The sequence below is a fragment of the Chrysemys picta genome, chromosome 2, assembly GCF_011386835.1.
Source record: "Chrysemys picta bellii isolate R12L10 chromosome 2, ASM1138683v2, whole genome shotgun sequence".
NCBI classification, from domain to species: domain Eukaryota; kingdom Metazoa; phylum Chordata; order Testudines; family Emydidae; genus Chrysemys; species Chrysemys picta.
The window spans coordinates 168,022,296-168,034,406 of record NC_088792.1 but is presented as its reverse complement, the minus strand read 5'-3'; positions in this window follow the sequence as shown (position 1 = coordinate 168,034,406).

Sequence of the window (12,111 nt, the reverse complement as noted above, 5' to 3'; positions counted from 1 at the left end):
CGTTGCCAGTGTTGCTGAGCTCGCCACGATGTCCAAACAGGAAATGAGATTCAAACTGGCTAGACAGGAAAAGGAATTCAAATTTTCCCGGGGCTTTTCCTGTGTGGCTGGTCAGAGCATCAGAGCTCGGACTGCTGTCCAGAGCGTCAACAGAGTGGTGCACTGTGGGATAGCTCCAGGAGCTATTAGCGTCGATTTCCATCCACACCTAGCCTAATTCGACATGGCCATGTTGAATTTAGCGCTACTCCCCTCGTCGGGGAGGAGTACAGAAGTCGAATTTAAGAGACCTCTATGTCGAACTAAATAGCTTCACGGTGTGGACGGGTGCAGGGTTAATTCGATGTAACGGCGCTAACTTCGACATAAACGCCTAGTGTAGACCAGGCCTCAGAGTGGTGTTGTAAGGATAAATACATGGCAGATTGCAAGGTGCTACAGGAGTATGGTGATGGGCACCACATAGGAACCTAAAACACAATAGAATAATGATTCATTTTGACTGGCATAATGCTGTCTGTATTAGCAATTCACTGCATTGCATATATGTGCAAAGATCCAAACTGCAGAATACACAATTCTATGGCCCAGATCCTCAGTGGTATTTAGGTGCCTAACTCCCAGGAGGACCTAGGCCTAAATTACTAAAACTTAAACAGAAATACAGGTCCTGATTCAAAGCCCATTAAAATCATCGGTAGTCTTTCTAGCAACTGGAATGGGCTTTGGATCAGGCCCACAGTCATCCTCTGAAATGAAACCCTTGGATTTGAATAAACAGCACTTTTATAAGTTGATTTACAGTTCAACAAAATATAATAGAAAATCTTCTTGAGTAAAAAAAAAATCTGATGACCAAATATATCTTCTATGTATGACACCATTCTAAATTTAATAAAACAGGGCCTTTTAAAATTAATACTCAAAGAAAAGAGCTGTTGAAAGAACAATCTTGTGTTGAATAAATGTTGTCCATTGAAGAGTTGTACAGTGACACTTGCACCTGAACAGCTGCAGGATTAGTAAATGCCAGAGCAGATTTTTCAGATGCTCAAAAGGGGCAGTTGGAACAGGTTTGAAATTCAAAGACCCTTGGGCAAATCTAACAGAAGAAGGAAGCAAGGATCAAGTGAGTCAAAGTGCTCAGTGCAGAGGATATGGCCCTAAATAGAGACAAAACAACAATGTGATGAGCTGAGGAGATCATTTGACCAAACTGTAACTAGTGGGAGGTCATATAAGATAACAAAGAGGAAAAAAAGTATTAAAGTTGTTTGTTATAGGAAGGAAAAATATGTTGCATGTAACAGAAATTGAAGACTATGCTGAACTGAAAGTGATGATCGGTATAGTGTGGAGCTAGATTGCAGAATAGGAGAGCCAGAGAAGTCTTTTTGATTCATTCAGTTTGATCACCTGAATTCCCCAGAACTCTTCACTCCATTGTGTTCCTCATTAACCTGTAGTCTTAAATATTTGAATTAATTGTGCCTCAATTGCCTTTGAATCTATTTCACAAGCCCATGGGCGGCTGGTGAAGCTTCCCCTGGGGGAAGCTAGCTCCCTGTCCTGCCTCTTCCACCTCTGGCCCCGCCCACACTCTACCCCTGATCCACCCCAGGTCCCTCCCCCGCTTGGTCCCCTTGCTGGTGCTCGCTCCGTCCCTTCTCCGTGAGACCCCTCCCCACCCACTGCCTCCCTCCTCTCCACCCCCTCCCCATGAGGCCCCCCGCCACACCCAGTGTCCTTCCTCACCACCTCCTTCCCCCATGGTGATGGAGGAGAGGAGGGACGCAGTGAGCAGTAGGGACCTCTGAAGACAGGGGTGGAGTGGAGGAAAGGGAGGGACAGACTCACCAGGTAGCGGAGGGCAGTGGGGGCCTCAGGGAAGGGAAGAGGCGGAGCACAGGCAGGGCCACCATGGACCAGGGGTCTGGTGGCAGGTTAGCGGTGGCTGCACCAGGGGAGGCTTAGCCTCCCCTGGCCTATTATACCCACCATCCATGCACTAGCCTAATTACTCTTAGGCTAAACATGAACAAAAAGCTATTTTTTCCTTCCTTAGTTTCAAGCCATTGCTCCTTGTTTTGTCATCTTCTGAGTCTTGGAATAATTTCCTTCATTCATGTATATTTTCACCTTGAAGGAAGTTATAGGCTATGATCATATCTCTCCTGAGTCATCTCTTTTCTAGATTAAATAGCTTTAGCTGTACCAACCTCTTTTCCTGTGTCACTGTCTCATGTTCATTTTCATATTTCTATCCCTTCTATATAATGTTCACTAGCTTTTCTATCACCGTCCAGACTTGCTCACTTTCCCATTTTTACATGTCATCCACTCACTTACACATTTCAGAATAATACTACATAGTGCTAGCCCCAAAATGGGAAAAATATTTTTATTAAAAAGTTACAGAAATAGGCCTTTTTTGTCACAATTTTGATATTGCTTGAAAACGTCCAATTAGCACTAATTTTGTTAATGCAATAGAGTTGTATTTCAAACCCTTCTACTTTATTGACCTAAGGGTAGTCTTAGTTTTTCTGCTTTCCAGCAGCACTTTATTTCCCACTCCCTAGTTTTCTGATTCTACATTAGTACTTATCTTACGCTGCTTCCATGCTGCCCGCTTTTTTAATCTTGTCAAGTCTCTATGCAATTTGGTTCTCTATCCCTGTGTATTCACTCATCTTCTGATTGCAGTTTCATCTGAACAGGTAGACAGGGTTTACGTTAGCTAATGGGAATATGGACTCCAGTACTTAACCATGCAGTAACTTCACGTGAAGTTCTTGCCACATAACAAACTGTGGGCCAGATTCCAAAAGATATTTAGTTGCCTAAAAAATCAGATAGGCAGCAAGTGGGAATTTTAAAGGTGTCTAAGTAAGATAGGTGCCTAACTCCCATTAATTTAATCCTAAAACACCTAAATACCTTTGAAATTCTGGCCCTAAGTATGCTCATTGTGGCAGGGACTGTCATTTGCCGTATGTCTGTACACTGCCTAGCACAGTGGAGCTCTGACCTTGCTGGCTTCTAGGCACTACTGCTTGCTAATAGTCTTTTTATAGGCATCTCTCCTGTTTTGTATGGCTATGCGATAAGAATTACAGTCATGTTAAAAAGAGCCATTTGATAAAACCAACAGGCCTCTTGGAAGTCACTTACACTAATGACAGGTTTCAGAGTAGAAGCCGTGTTAGTCTGTATCCGCAAAAAGAACAGGAGTACTTGTGGCACCTTAGAGACTAACAAATTTATTAGAGCATAAGCTTTCGTGGACTACAGCCCACTTCAGTCTCTAAGGTGCCACAAGTACTCCTGTTCTTCTACTTACACTAATGGTGAGAGAAAGAAGGACTGAGAGACAGAAACATCCTAGTTATTATCAGCGGTGCTGGAACAATCTGTATAGTGGGGGTGCTGAGACCCATTGAACCAAACTCTAAACCCTGTATGTAATGGAAACCACTTCAAGCCAGGAGGTGTGGCAGCACCCCTAGTTCCAGCAGCTATGGTTATAATTCAAGATCAGCTGATAATTCAGCTGCTTGATTCTGGACAATTTGCTTGAACTCCTTGTGCCTCAGTCAATTCTGCTGGGAAGATGGGAAAAAATAGACTCAGAGGGCAGGGGTGGGAAAGGGGGACAAGAAGCTCATGTGAACTGAGGTGACCAAAGAAAATTATATATATTTTAATTAACAGCTGTTAAACAGGTGAAGTATGAGAGTTTTCTGACTGGTCATCTCACCAGCATTACACTTCTCTGCCCTATAAATGGGCCTGATTTAAAAGACGTTAATTCTTAGTAGAGACAGTAATTTGATGCTATGTTTCTTTCCCAACTGACTGATGCAAAATATGTGTGAATGAGAACCATAAAATAACAATAACAACAAAAGTTGGGTGGAGTTTCGAAGATGTGTGAGTGTATCATTGTCCCTGCAATCTCTAGGTGCAGATTCAGCCACCAATAATAAATGTTTCCTAATGTGAAACAACTGTAACTTACAATATCTCTGCATTTGGGATTGGGGATGCAGGGGGATGATTCTGTAGCCAATGGAACAGGATCAAATCCAAATGTGTAAAGTAACCTACAGACTATGGGAGGTAATGCTGCCGCTTCCTGGGGTGGCAATGACTTCAAACCATCACCTCATTGGCCCACAGTGTTACTGGCTGTTACTGGCTGCTGTATTGTTTCAATGTTGAGACACCCTAGGCAACACGATACAATGAGAGTGAGTAAATGACAGTCCTGAGACGATGCAGCCACTTTTCTTGATAGTGTGATTGTGAGAGCACTGTACTTAATTATATTGATTTGTCTTTGAGAGCTCTTTCTGCCACATAAATTTCATCACAAATCTTTAAAGACCCTGCCCCAGAAGATCACTGTTTTCTTTCTTAGTAAAGTGAAGCAGAGCCAGGAATTCATTTTTCAACATTTCAACTAGAATGGTCCATTTATGAGCCTGCTCTGAATGCATTTCTATTTTCACATTCAGGGCATTTCAAAACAGCAATGTGCTTTATGATTAACCTTCACATGCTAGTAGCATTACAAAGAGCTGTGTCCATCTCCTCTCCCTCTCTTTCTCTTTCTTTTCTTACTGCAGGAGGCTTGAATAAAGAAAATCACCTTTCTTTAACATGGGAGACTTTGAGAAGGTATTGTGTTTATTGTGTCTCAAGCATTCACTATAATGTGCACCACATTTTTGATATACTATTTGTGCCACTCTAGTTAAAAAGGTTCAGAGTAGCAGCCGTGTTAGTCTGTATCCGCAAAAAGAACAGGAGTACTTGTGGCACCTTAGAGACTAACAAATTTATTTGAGCATAAGCTTTCGTGGGCTACAGCCCACTTCGTCGGATACATAGAATGGAACATACAGTAAGAAGATATATATACATACAGAGAACATGAAAAAGTGGAAGTAGCCATACCGACTGTAAGAGGCTAATTAATTAAGATGAGCTATTATCAGCAGGAGAAAAAAAAAACTTTTGTAGTGATAATCAAGATGGCCCATTTTAGACAGTTGACAAGAAGATATGAGGATACTTAACATGGGGCAATAGATTCAATATGTGGAATGACCCAGCCACTCCCAGTCTCTATTCAAACCCAAGTTAATGGTATCTAGTTTGCATATTAATTCAAGCTCAGCAGTTTCTCTTTGGAGTCTGTTTTTGAAGCTTTTCTGTTGCAAAATTGCCACCTTTAAGTCTGTTACTTAGTGTCCATAGAGGTTGAAGTGTTCTCCTACTAGTTTTTTAATGTTATGATTTCTGATGTCAGATTTGTGTCCATTTATTCTTTTGCGTGGAGACTGTCCAATTTGGCCAATGTACATGGCAGAGGGGCATTGCTGGCACATGATGACATATATCACATTGGTAGTTAAAAAATCTGTCAGTGTATCCACAGTGAATTATATTTTCAGGATAACTAAACTCTGGGGGTTTTTTTGTTTTTAAATTTCTGAAATTAAATGAGGAGTCTGTGGCCTCAGCTAGAGAGAAGTATGAATAATATATATAATATTCATTATTAACTTACACAAATTCTCCATACAACTATAAACAAATCTTATTCATAAACTGTATTTGTTATTCTTCAGAGACCCATTTGTGTGTGGTTAACCTCTGACTATATTAATTATAAGGAAACGAGAAGTTTAATGTCTCTTACATCATTTTTAGAAAACAGCTTGTGGAGATGATTACTCTATAACAGAAAATGGCCCTGATCATGCAGACAAATAAACATGTGAGTAACTTTACCCAGTATGAGAATGAGGAGTATTCATGTGCAGAAGTGTTTGCAGGATTGGGTCTTAAGTGTTTCAATAATACTAAATACTTGGACCTTTTTTTTTTTAACTTTTTAAATAACCTTCTGGTTATTCCTGACTTTGTCTTGGTCTCCTCCCAGAAGCAGTAGTCTAGTTGCACATAATAAATGACAAGTCCTTCTTTCTACTACTTAAAAAAAAAACAAATTAACATTGCAAACATGCAAAGCAAATATATCCCAAAGTGTTATTACAGGGGTGGCCAACCTGTGGCTCTAGAGCCACATGTGGCTCTTCAGAAGTTAATATGTAGCTCCTCATATAGGCACCGACTCCGGGACTGGAGCTACAGGTGCCAACTTGCCAATGTGCTGGGGAGTGCTCACTACTCAACCCCTGGCTCTGCCACAGGCCCTGCCCCCTCCCCTGAGCCACTGTGCCCTCACTCCTCCTCCTCCCCCCAGAGCCTCCTGTGTGCCACAAAATAGCTGATCGGGAGGTGCGGGGAAGGAGGGTGAGGCACTGATTGGTGCGGCTGCCGGTGGGTGGGAGGTGCTGGGCTCTTTGGCAACGTACATTGATAAATTCTGGCTCCTTCTCAGGCTCAGGTTGGCCTCCCCTGAGTTATTAATACACATTTAATAATTGTGTATCTCAATCTAATTCCAAAACAATTACAGCAATGTAATGAAACACACAAACAAACCTTGTCTACATAAGATAGAGGCAGGACAAACCCCATGTGGATGGACAACCACCGACATTATACAGCTGTGAAATGCCTAGCAATGAAGGAGAGCAAGCTTTGGTGCAAAAAAAAAAAATCGTTCGTGCAGGGGTAGAGGAGAGAATATAGAGGATGGCCTCAAGCCTGCAATTCAGTGCAACTGAGCACACTGTTGCACCTGTGTAGAGGCACTTTCAAGATAACGGGTCTCCATGCAGGAGGAGCTACAGACACGGTGTTTCAGGACTGGGGCTTAACTGTGTAAAGATATCCACACACAGAACACATCTGCTTACTCACTATTTTTTTCTGCAAAACTTTTAGATATTCAGAACAATGCACACTTTCTGATGTTGACATTAGTTACTTTGTGAAAATAGTTGAGGGGATTTTATAACAAATAGATGAGAAGCCTAAAACCATAAAGAACTGATCTTTCTGAGCATTCAAATATATATTCTGTATAATGTGTGTGTTTTGTCTGATTTTGATATACCTAACTCCAGCTCTGAGTCTAGTACACTACTGTCCTATGTGGAAATTTATGAAGAGTGGCTCATATCAGAGGTTGGAGACTCAGAGATCAAAATCTTTATGCAGTTCCTGGATGTGGAAGTGGTTGCTTATTTATTTAGCAATATAAATGTACAAAGTGCTTTTCAAAATAAATAGCGGCAGAGTCCCTGCCCGGAACAGTTTACAAAATAAGGTGCTGATCCTGCAAACATTTTGGCATGTGCTTAATTGTGTGCACTAGAAGTACTCCCGTTGTCTTCAATGGGCCTACCATAGGAATAAAGATAAGCATGTGCAAAACTGCCACCCAACCCTTCAAAATCAGGGGTTAGACCCCCTCAAAATCTTGATATTATCCCCCAAACTATAAGATTTTAAAAACAAATTAAATAATATTTTGGATCAGTCTTCAGATTTTTGAAACCCCCCTGTTCACCCCCAAAGGGTGTGTGATAATTAGTGTCATAACTGTATAGGTGAAATAGGATTTTGGCTACCATATGCCTACATCAATTCATTTTGTTACCCAGTTTCCATATCAAGTCTGCCTTCCTTCCTGCCCCTGCCCCGACTCCCCCACTCTTTGCTTGCCCAGAGCATCTCTGCTCCTCCTCCAGCTGTGGAAGTTCTTCACTCCCCTTCACGAAAAGCATCTTCAGGGGATTCTCTTCTCTCCCTTCCCAGGGCTGGTTTTCTAGGGATGGGGAGAGGGACAAGAAAATGATCTTCTCTTCACAAGAGGGGAGTGGGAAGGGAACAGAGCTGCTTTGAGCATATGATTTAACTACTTATGCTAAACAATCTGTTCCATCTTGCATTTAGCAGGGATACTGGAAGTTCCTTTCCCAGACCTGAAGAAGAGCTCTGTGTGGCTTGAAAACTTGTCTCTCTCACCAAGAGAAGTTGGTCCAATGAAAGATATTACCTCTCCCACCTTGTCTCTCTAAAAAAATGACTTACAATATTCAGAGAATCATAGAAACATAGGACTAGAAGGGATCTTGATAGGTCATTTAGTCCAATCCCCTGAACTGAGGCAGGACTATTACCTAGACCAGGGATCTGCAACCATTGGCACGCGGCTCACCAGGGTAAGCACCCGGGTGGGCCAGGCAGGTTCGGCTGATTGCAGCTTCCACTGGCCGCGGTTCACCGCTCCAGGCCAATGGGGGCTGCGGGAAGCTTACCCTGGCGGGCCGTGTGCCAAAGATTAGTGATCCCTCACCTAGACCAACCCTAACAGGTGTTGTCTAACCTGCTCTTAAAAACCTCCAGTGATAGAGATTCCAAAATCTCTCTAGGTAATTTGTTCCAGTGCTTAAGTATCTTTACAGTTAGGAATTTCCTCCCCTCCCCCCAATTCTAACCTAAATCTCCCTGGCTGCAATTTAAGCCCATTACTTCTTGTCCTGTCCTCAGTGGCTAAGGAGAACAGTTTATCACTCTTCTCTTTATAACAACCTTTGATGTATTTGAAGACTGTTATCATGTGCCCACTCAGTCCTCTCATCTTCAGTCTAAACACATCCAATCTCTCCTCATAGGTCATAGGCTTTCTTGACCTTTAGTCATGTTTGTTGCTCTCCTCTGGACTTTCTCTAGTTTGTCCACATCTGTCCTAAAGTGTGGTGCCCAGAACTGGGCACAGTACTCCATCTGAGGTCTTATCAGTGCTGAGAAGAGTAGCAGAATTATTTCTCCTATCTTGTACACTCCTGCTAATACGTTCCAGAATGATGTTCACTTTTTTTGCAACGGTATTACATTGTTGACTCATATTTAGTTTGTGATAGACAATTACCCCCCAGATCACATACACAGTCAACCTGTGGGACTCTTTGCCAGAGGATGTTGTGAAGGCCAAGATTATAACAGGGTTAAAAAAAAGAACTAGATAAATTAATGGAGGATAGGTCCATCAATGGCTATTAGCCAGGGTGGGCAGGGATGGTGTCTCTAGCCTCTGTTTGCCAGAAGCTGGGAATGGGCCACAGGGAATGGAACACTTGATGATTACCTGTTCTATTTCATTCCCTCAGGAACACCTGGCATTGGCCACTATCAGAAGACAGGATACTGGGCTAGAGGGACGTTTTCTCTGTCCCAGAATGGCCATTCTTATGTTCTCATCCTTTTCTCCAGTACTCCTTCCTAGGCAGTCATTTTCCATTTTGTTTTTGTTCAATTGATTATTCTGTTCTAAGTGGAGTACTTTGTATTTGTCCTCCTTGAATTTCATCCTATTTAGTTCAGACCATTTCTCCAGTTTGTCAAGATTATTTTGAATTCTGAGTAAGCTTTTCAAATCAGTTGTGCACCCACTTTGTAGCAGGTTTGTCTAGGCTATATTTCTCTAGTTTGTTTATGAGAAGGTCGTGTGAGACTGTATCAAAAGCCTTACTAAAGTCGAGATATTCCCCCCCCCCCATCCACAAGGGTTGTTACCCTAACAAAGAAGGGTATTAGGTTGGTTTGAGGTGATTTGTTCTTGACAAATGCATGTTGACTGTTATTTATCACCTTATTTTCTTTAAGTTGCTTACAAATTGACTATGTGATTATTTGCTCCATTATCTTTCTGGGTACCGAAGTTAAGCTGACTGGTCTGTAATTCCCTGAGTTGTTCTTATTCACCCTTTTATAGATAGATATGATACTTGTCCTTTTTCCAGTCCTCTGGGATCTCTCCCATCCTTAAGTTCTCAATGATAATTGCTAATGACTCAGCGATCTCTTCAGCCAGTTCTGTAAGTATTCTAGGCCAGGGGTTCTCAACCTTTTTCTTGCTGAGGCCCCCCTCAACAAGACTATATCTGTACCCTGATGTATTATTTTCCCAACAAACATCTGAGTAGTTGAAGTCCCCCATCACTACCAAGTCCTGTGCTTTGGATGATTTTGTTCGTTTTAAAAAAAGCTTCATCTACCTCTTCTTCCTGGTTAGGTGGTCTATAATAGATACCTGCCATGACATCATCATTTATGAAGATATTGAATACAACTGGACCCAGATCCCTGCGGTACCCCACTAAATATGCCTTCCCAGTATGACTATGACCCAATGATAAGTACTCTCTGAATACGGTTTTCCAACCAGTTGTGCACTTACCTTACAATAGGTTTATCTAGGCAGTATTGCCCTAGTTTGCTTATGATAAAGTCATTGTTTAATAAGTTATAAGAAATCTCATTTGCATTTACATATGGCAAATATTTTCTCTCTTAGGTGTTTTGTGTCACTTTCATTCTTTGAGAGATGTAACCCTATATACAATACATAGGTATCTCAAAGTCCTAAAAAGACTAAGCTCTGGTCTGTACCCCAGCAGAGAGGTAAGCTGAGTACAGCAGCAGGGAAAGAAATATTATATCAGCACAGTGCTTTCCCCAAGCTTATTGCATACATTTGTACAGGCTTGGGTTTCGGCCATTAGACCCTGGCTACAAAATGGCTAGGGCTATTCTCAATAGTGAGCACACAGGGAATGTCAACAAGATTGGCCCTGTGTTAAGATAAGAATAACAAAACATGTGTTAAGTATTGTGAGATTTAAAAATGGGCAGAGTTGAGCAAAACTGTAAAAATAGTTGGTCATTTAGATGAATAACAAGGGCATTATATGGGCAACAAGGGGGAATGCATGAAAAAAGACACAAGATGCTGGGGCTGAATGTGGAAGATAATTTTCAGAGCTGAATTCTGGTTACCTTGGGGTGGAGGGTGGAAGAGAGTGAGAAAGTATAGAGGGAATGGAGCACCAGATGATTAACTCCTAGACAAGGGATTTTGGTGGAGAGGAATGACGGGGAACTGGCAGAATTTAGTGAACAGGCTAATGTTGACTGATAACTTTTCTTTGTGAGATCATTATTAGTAAATATTGGTTTGCGATGAAATCCAGAAGCCTTAGAACAGTTCTTTTATGAGGTGTGTTCCTTTTCCTGAAGATTCTTGTTTGCACATGGTCCCCTTGGTTTACAAATGTTTTTTCTCAGTGTCCAGTGGCAGCCTTCCTCTGATGTATCCTGCAAGTTCCTTTGCTCTCTGCCAAACTTCACTTCACTCATCAGAAATTCAATGATATCCATTGGCTTTTGGAAGTCCACTGCCACTCCCTTTGGAATCAATTCTCATTGATTTCAATGTGAAGAGGACTGAGCTCATGTGCTGAATATCCACATTGGTACCAAGACATTCAAACAGTTCTTTCTGAAATAAAAGGCTATATGCAATGTTAACATATTAACAAAAATAACAAGCTGTCATCTCCAGGACATTCAGAAGCAACTTCATATCACAGCCAGATAGATGGCTGGTTTATTAAATGCTGAATTATTGGAAACATGCAACTCAAACTTTCATTTGGGCTTTTTTAAATTTAAAAACTAACCCTAAGACTATTTTAAAAACTGTTGACAATATCTGAAAGCCATAGAGTCACAAATACTATCGTAGCTATCACTTCTGATTCTCAACTTGGCAGGAGGGCCCACGTAGGTTATAGGAATTCGGCAAGCGCTGTAATCAAGTAGGATATCATAACAATCTGGGCTAAATTCACTGCCTGGTTAACCCATATCATATCAGTATAAATGATGGAGGAAAGTTCAGAGGAGGGGCAGGTTGTGGACACAGCCTCTCTGGGTAGGGTAGGGTGTAGGTAAAGTGCCAGTGTCTTTGCAAAAGTTTGCTGTATTAGTTGAAATGGGGGACCGTGGCCAAGCAGATTATAGCATCATGCCCCCTCCTGGCAGAATTTAAAGCTGCGCCCCATCCTAAAGGAAGCTGAAGAGAGGGCAGAAGTTGACTCTTAGTTTGCCCTCTGCTCAAGTCTGTAATAATGGGCATAGCTGGCACAGGAAAGATGTGACCGGTTTGATGTATTTGGCTGTATAACTGGAAACAGATGAGCAAGAACTAACAGGACCAGTTGAAGGTTGTGGATAGTGCAGTAAGGCAAGTGTGGCCCTCTTGCTTCTGGATTCCTCGTACCTTCTCTTTATGCTTCTACCTTTCATTAGAGACAGACCTGAATGATAAAAGTTTGATGGGAT